Source organism: Arachis ipaensis, chromosome B02 (assembly GCF_000816755.2).
Source record: "Arachis ipaensis cultivar K30076 chromosome B02, Araip1.1, whole genome shotgun sequence".
Lineage (NCBI taxonomy): Eukaryota > Viridiplantae > Streptophyta > Magnoliopsida > Fabales > Fabaceae > Arachis > Arachis ipaensis.
This window is the reverse complement of record NC_029786.2, coordinates 101,683,759-101,700,521: the sequence shown is the minus strand read 5'-3', so window position 1 is coordinate 101,700,521 and position 16,763 is coordinate 101,683,759. Positions and strand designations below refer to the sequence as shown.

The 16,763-nt window shown below is 35.6% G+C and overlaps 1 protein-coding gene across 2 annotated transcripts in view; it reads right to left on the bottom strand.

The window, feature by feature from the left end:
• Nucleotides 1-932, bottom strand: part of LOC107626022 — a 56,545-nt gene extending 55,613 nt beyond the window's left edge. For both annotated transcript variants that reach the window (XM_021116381.1, XM_016328787.2), the window contains exons 1-2: nucleotides 800-932; nucleotides 512-674 (exon numbers count right to left, since the gene is read on the bottom strand). The gene's annotated coding sequence lies outside the window, so the exon portion shown is untranslated. The remainder of the gene's footprint in view (nucleotides 1-511; nucleotides 675-799) is intronic.

Genomic DNA, 16,763 nt, shown 5'->3' with positions numbered 1-16,763 from the left:
ATTATAGATGTTTTTTTTTTTTTTTCATAAAAGCTTATACATAAATTTTGATATAACTTTTAATTTTATGTAAATTATTTTTCTACACTTTTTTATATACGTAGTATAAAAGAAAAAAATTACTTTTATTAATTATTTTTAATACTCAAAGTAAAAAAATACAAAATAAAATCTACACAAAATAGTTTAAAATATATTCCTATTTCTAAAATAATTACACATCAGAAACATGAAAAAAAAAAACAGAATAAACAAGTGCTATTTTGAAAAGCGAAAAATCTCACAAGGAGAAAATCTTGAAAAATGCCTTTAATTATTGTTTATCTAAAATAAAAATCTGAATACTCTTCTCTCTAAATATTATTTAAGTATACCTTTTAGAATAAGTTAAAAATTATCTTTCTTACTAATTAATTCTTATTGATTGTCCTTAGAGGTAATTAATTTAATTTCCCTGTTGTAGACATTTAATCCACCAAAAAACAACACAGATAGCACTTTAGGGTCATACCTTGAGACCAAAACAAATTGCTAACAGTAATGAGGCAATTCTTATTGTTCAGCAGCTAACTCCTTTGTTGTTTCTACATTTTCCCCCCTTCTTCCAGTTGCATCTCTTCCTCACATTTTCTTCGCCTTTTTAAATACTCAAAAAGTATTATGAAGCTTCAGCCCTGCGAAATGCGTTTACCAAAATTGTTAACATTTAAGGCTACAATTTTTGCTTAATTAAGCTCTCTCCATATATATAAACATTTCAATTAAGCTCTCTCCATAATAAGCTACAAAAAAAACTAACCTTTGTATTTCGATTGGGATGATTTGCCTTTATTTCTTCATCACTATCTTCCAAGCGAAAAACTCGAGAGAGAACAAGAAGTTATGCTAATCGAGTGAGATAACAAAGACGAAAGAATTTTTTTTTTTTTTTTGTTTTACTAAGCATTCTCACCTTTTCAGCCGATAAAAATGCTCTTTTTTCTTCATTGTCACTTTCTGTTTTGAATATTTCCAGATTTGGACACGAAGTCACTGTCAGTTGCTTCAATTTTGGACACTCTACAATATGTCTCCCTTTGTAGAAGCATCGGATGCTTGGTAAGCTAGAAAACGACATTGCAACTACTTCAGGAAACTCCAATGCTTCATTGCTTGTTTTTGATCCACCATCACAGGCAATGATTTCCACCAAATTTGACATGAGTAAATCGAAAACTATTCTAGATTTTCAAGATCCTTGGCTATAGAAGATGGCAACACATTGCTCAATGTGTTACATTCAGAAATCTCTATACTCTGCAGATTTGTGAAGTTAACCACTCCTTTTGGATCTTCACTCCACACATACTTCAAATATGGGAGATTATGCAAATCAATAACCTCTAGTGGTGATGCAAATTTTGCATCACTTTGTTGTGGAGGACATCTACTTTCGAAAATGAATTCCACCCTCACACATGAATAAACCTTCAAGCTTTTCAAACTCAAATAACAGCATTTCATGTATCTAGGGAAAATCTTGTCAATCTTATTGCACTGGCTGATATCGACAGAAATGAGACTAGAAAATGAATCTGCCCTTACTTCATCTTCATGTGGCCATATTTCTTTTAGCATCTCCATTCGACTTAACTGGATTTCCTCCAACTTAGGAAAGATACAATCCTATTTTGATGCAAAATAGTACAATTATATAATATGCATAAAATATAAAAAAATCTATTACAAACTTTACGAACTTACGTACCTTTGAGTACTTATTGTTATTTCCTTCGGTGATGAATAACTTTTCCATTAGTGAACACTCACTTATGAAGATGCTTTTTAGCTTACAGAGACTACGAGCCACAGTCAACGAGCATAAATATGTCAAGTTACAGTCTTCCAAAGTTAATTTTATCAAGTTCTGAAAACAATCATTTGAAAGTTGATCGCTCCATATCCTGTGAATCTTAATTGAGAATAACTTTAAGCTCTCCAATTTCGGAATTTTTACCTGTAAGAAATTAAACACACACAAAACTATGTTACTATGTTTGCCATCACTGATATAAAAATGTTAAATACAGATTATTTTAAACTTGATGAAAGCCATACATTTTCATCAAAGAGAGAAAAGGAAGTTGTGGTACTCTGCTCATCCTCTACCGGGATAATTCTCGTGTCATCAGTGATTCTTGCTTGCTTTTCCATAAATTGACGTTCCAAAGGCATGTCTGCATTGTTGTAAAAACTGACAAATGATGGTAAATTATGTAGTGTCAAAGAGCATAACTTGTGAAGCACAACCTTGTTAGATCCTTCTCCTTCCTCACCAACAATTGCTTGTAGAGAACCGCATTCAGGGACATCAACTGTTTCCAGATTAGTAAGAAATACAACAATGTAAAAGAAGAATATGCTCTTCAATTGGGGGCACATCTTCACTTTGATTGTCTTTAGTCTAGAGAATGAGGAATCTGTAATACGACTGCAACATATATTATTTATGTTCTTTAGGTTGAAAAGGCTGAGAAACTCTAAACTAGGAAAAGCATCATGAGGTTGTGATAGCTCCATTGAGTTCACAATGTATTCAATGTCTTTGTTATTTACGATGGACAAGTGTTTCTGATGAGTTTGAAAACTCTAAATTAATATTTGTGATAACTAAATATTATTAAAATAATTAATTATAAAATTATTAATTTGATTTTCATTTAACATATGTTAATTAATAATTTTGTGTTGCAGATTTTATATTTGGGCCGAAATGAAAAGAAGAAATCCCAAGCCCAATAAAATCAATATTCAGCCTTGATGTTAAAATTATTATGAGGATGGTGGCTGAAACAAGTGTTTTATTAAATGGGCTAGCAATTGTGATAAGAAGCCCAATTAAAGGTCTTGGTATGAGACCAAAAATGCTTGGTCCGAAATTATAAGGAATTGGGGCACAATATTATTTTATTCACTTAACAAAGGAAATCCATTCCTTTGATTATGCACTGCATGCTCCAACGGAACTCCTTTACTCATCATGATGGATTTCAAAATTTATTAGAGTAAAGTTAATAAGTGCATGGGAAATATGAGAGAGAGTGTCATTGACATGATTGATGGCATTAACATTACACGCCACCCAGGAAAGTAAAAGCAAGCTATTTTCAATTAATGTGTTTAATCACTTTGAATTGCTTTTCTTCAGATTTTCTCTTCTCTCTCATCTCTTTCTTGCTTCCTCTTCGGTCACTTCAACAGAAATTATGGAAGCCATTGAAACTACTTTGAGCTATCAAAATGAAGAAAGAGCAAGCTACAAGATCATCACAATGATGGCAAGAAAACACAAAAAATATAGTGGCTGAGATTCTTATCACATATGGTAAGATATGGTGATGATATCTTAGCCTCTCCATACCAAAAATGGAGGAAGAAGATTCGGCCAGCAAGGAGGAGATTCTTGGAGGCGTGACTTGTCTTTGGTTCTGCTCAACCACCACAGGAAGTAGCTAGAGTGGCGAAGTAATGGTAGAGGCAGAGATTGAAGCAGATGAAGTCATCATCATCATGAAGCATCAAGGGCCAGAAATCCATCTTGGAGAACAAGCCAAGGATGGAGAGCTCGGATTGATGAAGAGTGATGACCAAGGAAGGACTAGAGGTAATTGCATGTTGGTTATTGCATGGTTATCTCTTCTCTCTCTGTGTGGCCGAACCGGTTATGTGTGAAGGAAAAGAAGCTAAGCTTGCGTTTTGGCTTCAAGTGTGGGGGCTTCCCTCTTCTATAAAAAGAGTGAACAACCACTGTTAGAAGCAAGGAGTTAGAAGTAAGCAGTGAGAGTGCAAGGCACAGGATTCTCAGAGCTACCTAAGCTTACAGATTTTCTTCTCCTTCAATGTATTCTGTTTAGTATTTTTCTGTTTAATTTTGTCATGTCTTGAGTCTCATGGAAAAAGGCAAACAGTGAGGTTTGTAATGAAAAAGCCATAGAGCGAAAAAAGGCAGAGAGTGCAAAATTAAAAGAAAAAGCCATAGATGTCTTAGAGTTCCTTTGTTCATCTATGTTGTGTTTCATGATTCTGTGGAAATCCCCTTGTAAGTTGGGTTAGCACTTTACAAGTTGTAATCAGATTGATTATAGTGAAATTCCATTATGTTTGTGATGGAGACTGGATGTAGGCTGCATTGCACTTAGCAGCTGAACCAGGATATATCTGGGTGTAATCTTCAACTCTTCTCTCCTACATTTCTGTTTCTACTGTACAGGAGCAAAAACTAATATTATCTTGTGCCAAGTGACGAGACAAAAAAAAAGTCTCGTGGCAAGGGACGAGACAAAACAAAGTTGCTCGTGTCCAGTGACGAGCAAAAACAGAAAAGTCTTCTCTGAAGGTCAGCAAGTGTTAGCATCGAAAAAAGGGGGCTAAGATTCAACCCCCCCTTCTCTTAGCCACTGAAACCATCAATTGGTATCAGAGCTTGGTCTCAAAGAGATCAAGCTTTGCAGCTTGGAGTAAAGATCCTTATGGCAGAAAACAGTGGCGCAAATGTGGTGTCCTACAATCTGACTGAAGGACAATCAAGCAACAGACCTCCTCTTTTCAATGGGAAAAATTATACCTATTGGAAGGAGAGGATGAAGATATTTGTACAAGCAGTAGACTACAGACTTTGGAAGATCATCCTTCAAGGGCCTCAATATCCAACTACTACAAGTGCCGAAGGAGTGGTTTCTCTCAAACCAGAAGCAACATGGACCGAGGAAGATAGAAAAAAGGTGGAGTTAAATGCCAAGGCAATAAATCTGCTCAACTGTGCTATCAGCTTCGAGGAGTACCGACGGGTATCACGATGCACAACAGCAAAGAAAATCTGGGACAAATTGCAAATCACCCATGAAGGAACCACCATTGTGAAGAAGACTCGGACAGATATGTTGAACAGAGAATATGAAATGTTTGCAATGAAGGAAGGAGAGTCCATTGATGAACTGTTCGAACGGTTCAACTCAATCATTGTTGGCTTAGATGCTCTGGGAATTACACATTCTGAATCTGTGCTAGTGAGCAGAGTGTTGAGATGTCTCACAAAAGAGTGGGAAACAAAGTCTTTAATTATTTCTGAGAGCAGTAACTTAGATTCCATGACACTTGATGATTTGAGAGGAAATCTTCTAGCTTTTGAAAACACATATTTGAAAAAAGACTCAAAAAAGAAAGGAATTGCTTTTTCTTCTATGACTAACCCTCTAGATGATGAATCCAGTGATAACTCTTCTGAAAATGAGTTTGTGTTGTTTGCAAAAAAATTCAGGAAAATGGTGAAGTTCAAAGGCAAAGGCAGCAGCTCAAGAAAGATGAAGAAAGACCTTAGCAAAGTAACCTGTTACAATTGCAAGGAAACGGGGCATTTCAGATCTGACTGTCCTAAGTTGAAGAAGGAAGAAAAGCAAAAAAGGGAAAAGAAAAAAGGACTAATGGCCTCATGGGAAGACTTGGAGAATGAATCAGATGATGATGATGAAGAAACCGAGACCAAGTCACAACCATGTCTCATGGCAGATCACATAGATCAGGTAGTCTTTCACAACCCTAACACTGAGGATCTTCATCTTATGATAAACCACCTTTCTGAAAAAATAAGATGTTTTCGGTTGGAAAATCAAGAACTTGAACAACAAATCACCATTCTTAAAGCTGAAAACAGTTTTCTTAAAGAGAAAGTAAGAGAGGCCGAAACTGCTTGTGATCTTGTTGAAGAAAATAAGCAGTTAAGAGCCCAAATTAAGAGCTGTAAAAGTGACCATTCTGTTTTTGCACATGTAGACTGTTTTAAAAGAAATGAAGAGTTGCTTAAAGAGGTTAAAAGGCTTGAGGAAGACTTAGCCAAGTTTACACAAAGTTCTGAAAATCTTAATCAAATTTTGGCTAGTCAAAAACCTCTTTATGATAAGGCTGGGTTGGGATTTTATAAATCTAAAAAATCTCATTTTGAAAACATTGCTTCATCTTCAAATGATACAAGGTATCAAGACCCAACTTACTTTAACAAAACAGCAACTCCAAGATTTTGTAGACTATGCAACCGAAATGGATACTTTCCCATTCAATGTTTTTTTGGTGAAAGAATGATTGGTGATAAGGTTTATAAAATTGTTTTTGATTACAATGGCTTAGGACATAGAAGATGGTTTAACGTAAAAGGATCCAAAAAGATTTGGATACCTAAGGTCACTTAAGCTTGTTTTGTAGGTGTGCCTAGCATCCAAGAGGAAGGAGAATATGTGGTATATGGACAGCGGATGCTCTAGGTATATGACCGGAAAGACAACCTTCTTCATAAAGCTTGATGAATATGATGGAGGACTTGTCACTTTCGGTGATGATGCAAAAGGAAAAATAGTGGCTGTTGGGAAAGTGGGTAAAAATTTCTCATCTTGTATAAATGATGTCCTTCTTGTAAATGGCTTGAAACATAATCTGCTTAGTGTTAGTCAATTATGTGATTTAGGTTTTGATGTTATTTTTAAGAAGTTTGTGTGTTTGGTTGTTTGTGAGAAAACTGGGAATATTTTATTTGAAGCCAAGAGATGCAACAATGTGTATGGATTAACTCTTGAGGATTTAAAGGAACAAAATGTAACATGCTTTACATCTTTTGAATCTGAAAAATGGCTTTGGCATAGAAAGTTGGGACATGCTAGTATGTACCAAAATTCTAAGCTAGTTAAAAGGAATTTGGTTAGAGGTATTCCAAACATCAAGTTTGATAAGGATCTTACTTGTGATGCATGTCAATTAGGCAAGCAAGTAAAATCCTCTTTTAAAACAAAAGATGGAATCTCAACCAAAAGGCCATTAGAAATGTTGCATATTGATCTTTTTGGTCCTACTAGAACTCAATGTTTAGGAGGTAAACACTATGGTCTTGTGGTGGTAGATGATTACTCTAGATTTGGTTGGGTACTTTTTCTTGCTCATAAGAATGATGCCTTTCATGTTTTTTCCACTCTTTGCAAGAAAATTCAAAATGAAAAGGATTTGAAAATTGCCCATTTAAGAAGTGATCATGGAAGAGAATTTGAAAATCAAGTTTTTGAAAAATTCTGTGATGACTTAGGAATTTCTCATGTCCTAGAACCCCTCAACAAAATGGGGTGGTTGAAAGAAGGAATAGATGCCTTCAAGAGATGACTAGGGCTATGCTATGTGAGAATGAAATTCCTAAATTTTTGTGGGCTGAAGCTGTGAACACAACATGTTATACTTTAAATAGAACAATCATTAGAAAAGGGTTAAAGAAAACCCCTTATGAGCTATGGAAAGGGACCCCTCCAAATCTTAAGTACTTTCATGTTTTTGGATGCAAATGTTTTGTGCTAAATAATAAAGAAAATCTTGGAAAGTTTGATCCAAAATCATATGAAGGAATGTTTGTTGGATATTCCACCACAAGCAAGGCTTATAAAGTTTATCTCAAGGAGCATAGGACAATAGAGGAATCCATACACGTTACTTTTTGTGACTCTAACTTAATTCCCAGTATTGTGAAGGATAATGATTCAGATTGTGAAGAGGCTGGAACAAGTAAAGAAAATCCCAAATCTATGCTAAATGAAGAATCTGTCAGCCCAGTTTTGTCTCGTCAGATTGAAGGAGAAACTTCCATTTTATCTCCTGAGCAGACACGAGAAACTGAAACAGTGAGACCACCAGAAGTTCATTAAAGCTCAACACCTGGCCGAAAGCCTAGAGAATGGAAGTCTATGAGGGCTTATCCTCATGACTTCATCATTGGTGATCCCTCTCATGGTGTAACCATAAGATCCTCCACCAAAAGGCAAACCGAACCTAGCAATCTTGCTCTCTTGTCACAAATAGAGCCCAACAATGTCAAACAAGCTCTTGAAGACTCTTCATGGGTTAAAGCAATGCAAGAAGAGCTTGCTCAATTTGACAAGAATGAGGTTTGGACACTAGTACCTCATCCGGATGGTAAGAAGGTAACCGGTACTAAGTGGGTATTTAAAAATAAACTTGGTGAGGATGGACAAGTTGTTCGTAACAAGGCTAGATTAGTGGCCCAAGGTTACGATCAAGAAGGGGGTATTGATTTTGATGAGTCTTTTGCTCCGGTAACTAGAATGGAAGCAATTCGGTTGCTTCTTGCCTATGCCGCCCATAAAGGTTTCAAAATGTTTCAAATGGATGTTAAATGTGCTTTCCTTAATGGCTTTATTAATAGGGAAGTGTATGTAGCTCAACCCCCCGGTTTTGAACATAAAGAGTTTCCAAATCATGTTTTTAAATTAACTAAGGCTCTTTATGGTCTTAGACAAGCTCCAAGAGCTTGGTATGAAAGGCTTAGTGCCTTCTTGTTGAAAAATCATTTTCAAAGGGGTACCACCGACACTACTTTATTTATTAAAGCATCTAATGATGATATCCTTCTTGTTCAAGTTTATGTTGATGACATTGTATTTGGTTCGGCCAATGTCACCTTGTGTGAAGAGTTTGGAAAACTCATGACTAGTGAGTTTGAGATGAGTTTAATGGGAGAGCTTACTTTCTTTCTTGGCCTCCAAATTAAACAAACTCCTAGTGGTACTTTTATTCACCAAGGAAAGTATGCAAAAGAACCTATCAAAAAGTTTGGCCTAAAAAATTCCAAAATCAATGGGCACTCCTATGCATCCCAATACTAAACTTAAAAAGGATGATGATGGCCAAGATGTGGATGAAACAAGGTATAGAGGAATGATAGATTCACTTATGTACCTTACCTCCTCTAGACCGGATATAGTCCAAAGTGTGGGTGTATGTTCAAGGTTTCAATCCCATCCAAAAGAATCCCACCTTACGGCTGTTAAGCGCATCATTAGATACATTAAGGGAACTTGCAATTATGGATTATGGTATCCTAAATCTGATGACTTTTGTGCAGTAGGTTTTTGTGATGCAGATTATGCGGGAGATCGAGTGGATAGGAGGAGCACCTCCGGCATGTGTTGCTTCCTGGGAAGCTCACTCAACATGTGGTCAAGCAAGAAACAAGCCACAGTGGCTCTATCCACGGCTGAAGTCGAATATGTTTCCGCATCTGCATGTTGCTCACAATTAATTTGGTTAAAAACACAATTGGAAGATTACAAATTAAAAATCAATAGTATTCCTTTATTTTGTGACAATATGAGTGCCATAAACATTTCAAAAAATCCTGTTCTGCACTCAAGAACAAAGCACATTGAGATAAAATATCATTTTATTAGGGAACATGTGCAAAAGGGTACTATTGATATTCAATTTATAAAATCTGAAGACCAAATTGCTGATATTTTTACAAAACCTCTCTGTGAAGACAGATTCTGCACCTTAAGAAAAAGTTTGGGAATGTTTGATTTGTGTTTCATTGATAATTTGTGAATATTTGATTCTGTTCAGTTTTGTCTCGTAGGTTTGGACGAGATAAAAATGCATGCTTGATGGAGAAGCTATGATTAAGGGGGAGGCAACGCAGAATTTAATTCCTATGGGCCCCACTAAATCTCTTTGACCCCACTCTGACCGTTTTGTTAGTTCATCATTTTTTCTGAAAATCAAAATCTTTTTGTGGTCTTATCACATCATATCTTAATAGGGGAGGATAGTAGAAATAGGGGGTGACTGATCTAATGTTACTCTGAATTTCCTGATCTTTATTGCCTGCCAATTTTATTTGATCTGATATCTTGGTTACCTGTTGCTGCTGCTGAATGCTCTGTTATTTTGCTCTATGTATATTTGACTCAGGGAAATTTTTTTTTTTCATTTGTCTTGGATGACTGTACCAAACTTAATTTGATGCTGTTTTGTTTTATGCTTGAATTATTATGGATTGCATTGCTTTTTCCTCATTTTTTGCAGGGTCCCTCCTTGATGACAGAAGGGGGAGGAGAAGAGAAAAAAGGCTGAATTGAAACTGTTATGTTTCATTGATTTGTTGCACTATTTTGCAGACCTGCTTTGCTCTGTTTTATGCTCTGATCTGGCTCTGTTTTGAGCACTTTGTGTTAGTGGATTAATTTTGAGTTGAACTTTAATTGTCATTTGCTCAAATGCATGTGTGCTGACTGGACCATTGTGTTTTGGTGAAAAATAAATATTCTGCCTTTTGTATGTTGTTTTCATTTATTTTGCAAGTGCCCCTTGATGCCAAAAGGGGGAGAAATGGTGTGCTGAAAATTGAAATTGAGAAAGTGCTAAAAATTGAAATCATGAAAACAGGGAACAGGGAATGAAATCCGTGTGAATTTATGATTATCCTTGTTATAAATTGTGCCTTGCTGATTGCTGTTTTGTTGATATAATGCCTGTGATGCATTTGTTTTAATAATATGGCTGCCTGGTGGTTAATATGTTTTTTATCTTGATGAATAAGTTTTGGATTGGAAACATACTTCTGATTCATCTTGGTAAACATGCTTGCTGAATATTTTGTTCTTGGCAGTTTCTTTAAGCAGTGGGTATGAAAAAAAATGTTGAGAATTGATGTGATCATGCCGTAATTAAAAATATTTTCTTACCATAAGTATGTTACTCTGATTTGATTGAAAAATATTTTTAAAACAGCAATTTATTCTCAAAAATATTTTTGGTTGATTATGTTGTGAGGTTGAGCAGTAAATCAGTTTATGATATCAAATGAGTTTTGACTATCAATTAAAACTGCTCATAAATCAAGCATTTAGCATCATAAAATATGCTAAATAACATTGTTACTTGAAGCTTGATTTAAATGTTACAGGTTAGTGCTTCCCTTGGTAAAATAAGCATACATCAAGGGGGAGCTATGTGACATTTAGAAAGGGGGAAAAATTCAAATTCAAAGGGAGTACTCTTTACTCTATCTCTAAATTTCTTTCCATTTCAATCTTAATAATGTTTGTCATCAAGGGGGAGATTGATGAGTTTGGAAAACTCTAAATTAATATTTGTGATGACTAAACATTATTAAAATGATTAATTACAAAATTATTAATTTGATTTTCATTTAACATATGTTAATTAATAATTTTGTGTTGCAGATTTTATATTTGGGCCGAAATGAAAAGAAGAGATCCCAAGCCCAATAAAATCAATATTCAGCCTTGATGTTAAAATTATTATGAGGATGGTGGTTGAAACAAGTGTTTTATTAAATGGGCTAGCAATTGTGATAAGAAGCCCAATTAAAGGTCTTGGTATGAGACCAAAAATGCTTGGTCCGAAATTAAAAGGAATTGGGGCACAATATTATTTTATTCACTTAACAAAAGAAATCCATTCCTTTGATTATGCACTGCATGCTCCAACGGAACTCCTTTACTCATCATGATGGATTTCAAAATTTATTAGAGTAAAGTTAATAAGTGCATGGGAAATATGAGAGAGAGTGTCATTGACATGATTGATGGCATTAACATTACACGCCACCCAGGGAAGTAAAAGCAAGCTATTTTCAATTAATGTGTTTAATCACTTTGAATTGCTTTTCTTCAGATTCTCTCTTCTCTCTCATCTCTTTCTTGCTTCCTCTTCGGTCACTTCAACAGAAATTATGGAAGCCATGGAAACTACTTTGAGCTATCAAAATGAAGAAAGAGCAAGCTACAAGACCATCACAATGATGGCAAAAAAATACAAAAAATATAGTGGCTGAGATTCTTATCACATATGGTAAGATATGGTGATGATATCTTAGCCTCTCCATACCAAAAATGGAGGAAGAAGATTCGGCCAGCAAGGAGGAGATTCTTGGAGGCGTGACTTGTCTTTGGTTCTGCTCAACCACCACAGGAAGTAGCTAGAGTGGCGAAGTGATGGTAGAGGCAGAGATTGAAGTAGATGAAGTCATCATCATCATGAAGCATCAAGGGCCAGAAATCCATCTTGGAGAACAAGCCAAGGATGGAGAGCTCAGATTGATGAAGAGTGATGACCAAGGAAGGACTAGAGGTAATTGCATGTTGGTTATTGCATGGTTATCTCTTCTCTCTCTGTGTGGCCGAACCGGTTATGTGTGAAGGAAAAGAAGCTAAGCTTGGGTTTTGGCTTCAAGTGTGGGGGCTTCCCTCTTCTATAAAAAGAGTGAACAACCACTGTTTGAAGCAAGGAGTTAGAAGTAAGCAGTGAGAGTGCAAGGCACAGGATTCTCAGAGCTACCTAAGCTTACAGCATTTCTATTTCTACTGTACAGGAGCAAAAACTAATATTATCTCGTGCCAAGTGACGAGACAAAAAGAAAAGTCTCGTGGCAAGGGACGAGACAAAACAAAGTTGCTCGTGTCCAGTGACGAGCAAAAACAGAAAAGTCTTCTCTGAAGGTCAGCAAGTGTTAGCATCGAAAAAAGGGGGCTAAGATTCAACCCCCTTCTCTTAGCCACTGAAACCATCAGTTTCAAATTTGGAAATCCATCCAGATTCAGTTCATAAAACGCATTTTTAACTCCATGCAAATCTCCTAACAGCAAATTCTCTACGCCTTTGAATAGCAATTTAACTCCTTTGAGAGAGTGAATATTCATGCCAGGTTCTAGTTGCAGTGCCAAAGATCTTGAAGATTCATATTTGTTGGGCATCTTGAAATCCCCAATTGAAAGTGTCTCAAAGTCTCCAATCACAATCTTGTAATCATTCAACTCATGAAAGAATAAGTCTCCTGGAAAAAATTCAGAATTGCGGATGTAGACATCTATAGTATTCAATTGATACAAATGTTTCAGCTCAGAAAGAACTAAAATTTGACTATGATTTATTTGTCCTTCCACCTCCATTTTAGTCAAGCTCTTTGATACATACATTTTTCTGGTGATGAGTCATCACCGAAGCGTTGACGTGGCCTCGATTTGCCACGCTGAAGGACTTTTTCACTTAATACAGGCAGATTTTGAAAGGCTAATGTATTATTAAAAAAAAAAAAAACAAAATCGACACCACAAGAACACATTTTTTTTCAATTCTGCATATATCGTTTACCATATCCCTGTTTTATTCGGGTAAAATACATGATGAGTTTGGAAAACTCTATTTCTAATTAAGTGATGATCAAACATCATTAATAAAATTAGTTGCAAAAATTATTGATATTGAATTAAATGATTAAATTAATTTTTGCAATGCAGGTTCAGTTTGGGCCAAAAATGAAAATCTGGTGCAAGTCCAATATGCTTATAAAAATTTAAGTTAGATGTTAAATTATTGTGGCTGAAACAAATTGTTGTTACATGGGCCAGATCAAGTTATTATTACTACAAGCCCAAATGAATGCTTTCCTATTTATTCTATGCATGATCCGAAAAATATACATCAGGAAAGCAAATGTTATTAATTGGGTCAGATTAAATGATTGTTGCAACTAAGCCCAACTTTATATGTGATGAGAGTTCCTCATGCAAGATCCGAAACCAATAGAAAAAGAAAGCAAAACTGCTTCCAACGGATCCAAGCATTTCACCATGTGATGGATTCCAAAATTCATTACATTACCAACTATGAGAGAGAATTTGACAAGTTGACATGATGGGGATTAGCATTGCTACACGCTACTCCACCTAAGGGAAGTAAAAGCAATTCACTTTAATTAATTTACTCAGATACACTCAATTGCTTTTCTTCATACTTTCTTCTCTCTCATTTCTTTCTCTCTTTCGGTCTTTAACCAGAAAACAATGGATGCCATGGAAGCAAAAATGAGCTACCGAAAGGAAGGGAAAACAAGCCTAAAGACCATCACAATGATGGCAAGAAAACATAACAAAATAAAAGTGAGATGTGGCTGAGATCTTCACCAAATGTGGTTAGATTTGGTGAGGTAATCTTGAGCTCTTCATGCTCGAAAAGGAAGAAGAAAATTCGGCCAGCAAGGAGGAGATTCTTGGAGGAGATGGCTTGTCTTTGATTCTACTCAACCACCACAGGAAGTAGCTAGAGTGACGAAGTGATGGAAGAGGCAGAGATTGAAGTAGATGAAGTCATCATCATCATGAAGCATCAAGGGCCAGAAATCCATCTTGGAGAGCAAGCCAAGGATGGAGAGCTCGGATTGATGAAGAATGGTGACCAAGAAAGGACTAGAGGTAATTGCATGGTTATCTCTTCTCTCTCTATGTGGCCGAACCGAATCTGTTTCTTGAAGGAAGAAGAAGTTGGCTTGAGTTTTGGCTTCATATGTGGAGGCTTCTCTCTTCTATAAAAAGGGAGAACAACCACTGTTTGGAGCAAGGAGTTAGAAGTAAGCAGTGAGAGTGCAAGGCACAGGATTCTCAGAGCTACCTAAGCCTACAGATTTTCTTCTCCTTCAATGTATTCTGTTTAGTATTTTTCTGTTTAATTTTGTCATGTCTTGAGTCTCATGGAAAAAAGGCAAACAGTGAGGTTTGTAATGAAAAAGCCATAGAGCGAAAAAAGGCAGAGAGTGCAAAATTAAAAGAAAAAGCCATAGATGTCTTAGAGTTCCTTTGTTCATCTATGTTGTGTTTCATGATTCTGTGGGAATCCCCTTGTAAGTTGGGTTAGCACTTTACAATTTGTAATCTGGAAGATTATAGTGAAATTTCATTATGTTTGTGATGGAGACTGGATGTAGGCTGCACTGCACTTAGCAGCTGAACCAGGATATATCTGGGTGTAATTTTCTTTCTCTCCTACTCCATTTCTGTTTCACTGCACAGGAGCAAAAAATCAAAAATGTCTCGTGCCAAGTGACGAGACAAAATAAAAAAGTCTCGTGGCTAGGGACGAGATAAAAACAGAAAAGTCTCCTCTGAGTTCAGCAAGTGTTAGCAAGCAAAAAGGGGGCTAAGATTCAACCCCACCTCTCTTAGCCACTGAAACCATCAATACAGTAACCCCATAAAATCCCAGCCAACCTTCAAACCCTAGACACTACAATAGCAACAACACTCCCAAACTTCAACCACACTAACAACTTCCACAACATCAACCAACACTGTATTGAAAATGCAAAGTAAAAAAAAGAAAAGTTACCTTGAGTCTGATCACAATGTCGGAACCTCGTGTTTCTAGTGAAGGAGGGGAAGAACGAAAAGAACTTTCGGTCGGATTACTTTTTCTCTCAACTTTTTCAACCCAACGAATAGAATCCTACGATAACGCCATTGATGAAGAGACGAATATGAAGTCATAGGATGGAAGAAGAAGAGACGAGTGAAGTATTTGTATTGGAGAGAAAACTGTTATTCATGCTAAGTAACATCTAAACGGCGTCGTTTTTGGCACTCAACGGTGTCAAAGCAAAACGACGACGTTTTGGAACCCTCCAACGTGGCAAACCGAGGTCACGTCAGCGTTCTGGTGATGAGTATCATCACTAGAAAAATGCCCAGGGACCACTATAAGTGCTTGAAGCTCTATCTGAAGGACTACAATAGAAAAATTGAAATCTTGAAGATCACATTAGATATTTCCGCGAATCTCACGAACGACTATGGTTATTTACTCAACTAATTACCAAAGAGAATCCAAGAAGCTACCCAGATTTCACGTGATCAAATTTGTTTGAATTTACTCAGAAGTCAGATGCATTACATTACATAAAAGTAGATGTAATTATTATATGAAGAAAAAGATTTTAATCATTTTATATACAATGAGATTTAATTATTATCCACGTTGGCAAAGACCTGATTTGACTTACGAAATTGGACTTTTTTTTAATGGATGGTTTTAAAAAAGATCATTTTTAATTTAATGGAGAATGGTATTACTCTATTTTTTCTAAGATATGCCTATATCGTTAAGGAATTACAGATGGCTTGGGATCTGGGCATAAAGAAAATCATAAGAGATTGATTCTGTCAAAAACATGAGAGGCATGAGGATCACCCCAATCAGCTGGCGAAAAAGATTTTCCAAATGTTACAGAGGAATTGGAGAGTGGTGTTCAGCCGCACCTAGAAAAAGCTTAAGCATGAGTTTGAGTTTCCATTTTGTTGATAAACCTTGTGCAGTAGTTAGGAGCATTATTCTTGATGATGAGAGAGGGATCTCCTTATCCTGTATTACTTTTATGAGGTAGTTTTTGAGAGTTTGTCTCGTTTCAATAAAACAAATGCCTTTATTATCAATGTTGTTAATACATTTATAATTTATGTTATTGTTATGGATAAGTTTCATACACTGTTTAAAGGAAAAAAAAACAAAGAAATTAAGTTTCATAGTTCTCATACTCCATGACAAAAAAATATGTATAATCTTAATGTATAAAATACCGTAAATAAAATAATAATTAGTTTAAATCTATCTTTTATGCTCCATCTAATAGAATTTACAAGAATTGCATGCACAGAAACTGTTGTGAAGAACAAAATTGTTAGAAAAGCACTTAATTTCTTTATTTGTCCAAATGCAAATAAAATGGTGACTCCTCTTTTAATTTTACTAGTCATGTTGTGAGGAAGAATTAAAAATATTTTCACTTTAAAAAAAAAAATCAAATTCCTAAAAACACAAATGTACCATATCGAAGTAAGAAAATGTTAAAAGCAAAAAATACAAACCCATAACATTGAACTGACAATTGAATAATACCAACCATCATCGTTTTTAAAGAGATTTAAAAAAAAAAAACTGTTCAAAGCAATAAACAAAGTAACATAAGTAATACTACAGTTCAACACACTGTTATAATCCACCATCCATTACAATCACACACCTAACACCTCATTAATGTACTTTTTTTTTGTTTTTTCATTTTTTATTTTTTTTCTTTTTTAACTTATAACTACACACTAGACACGCACTCT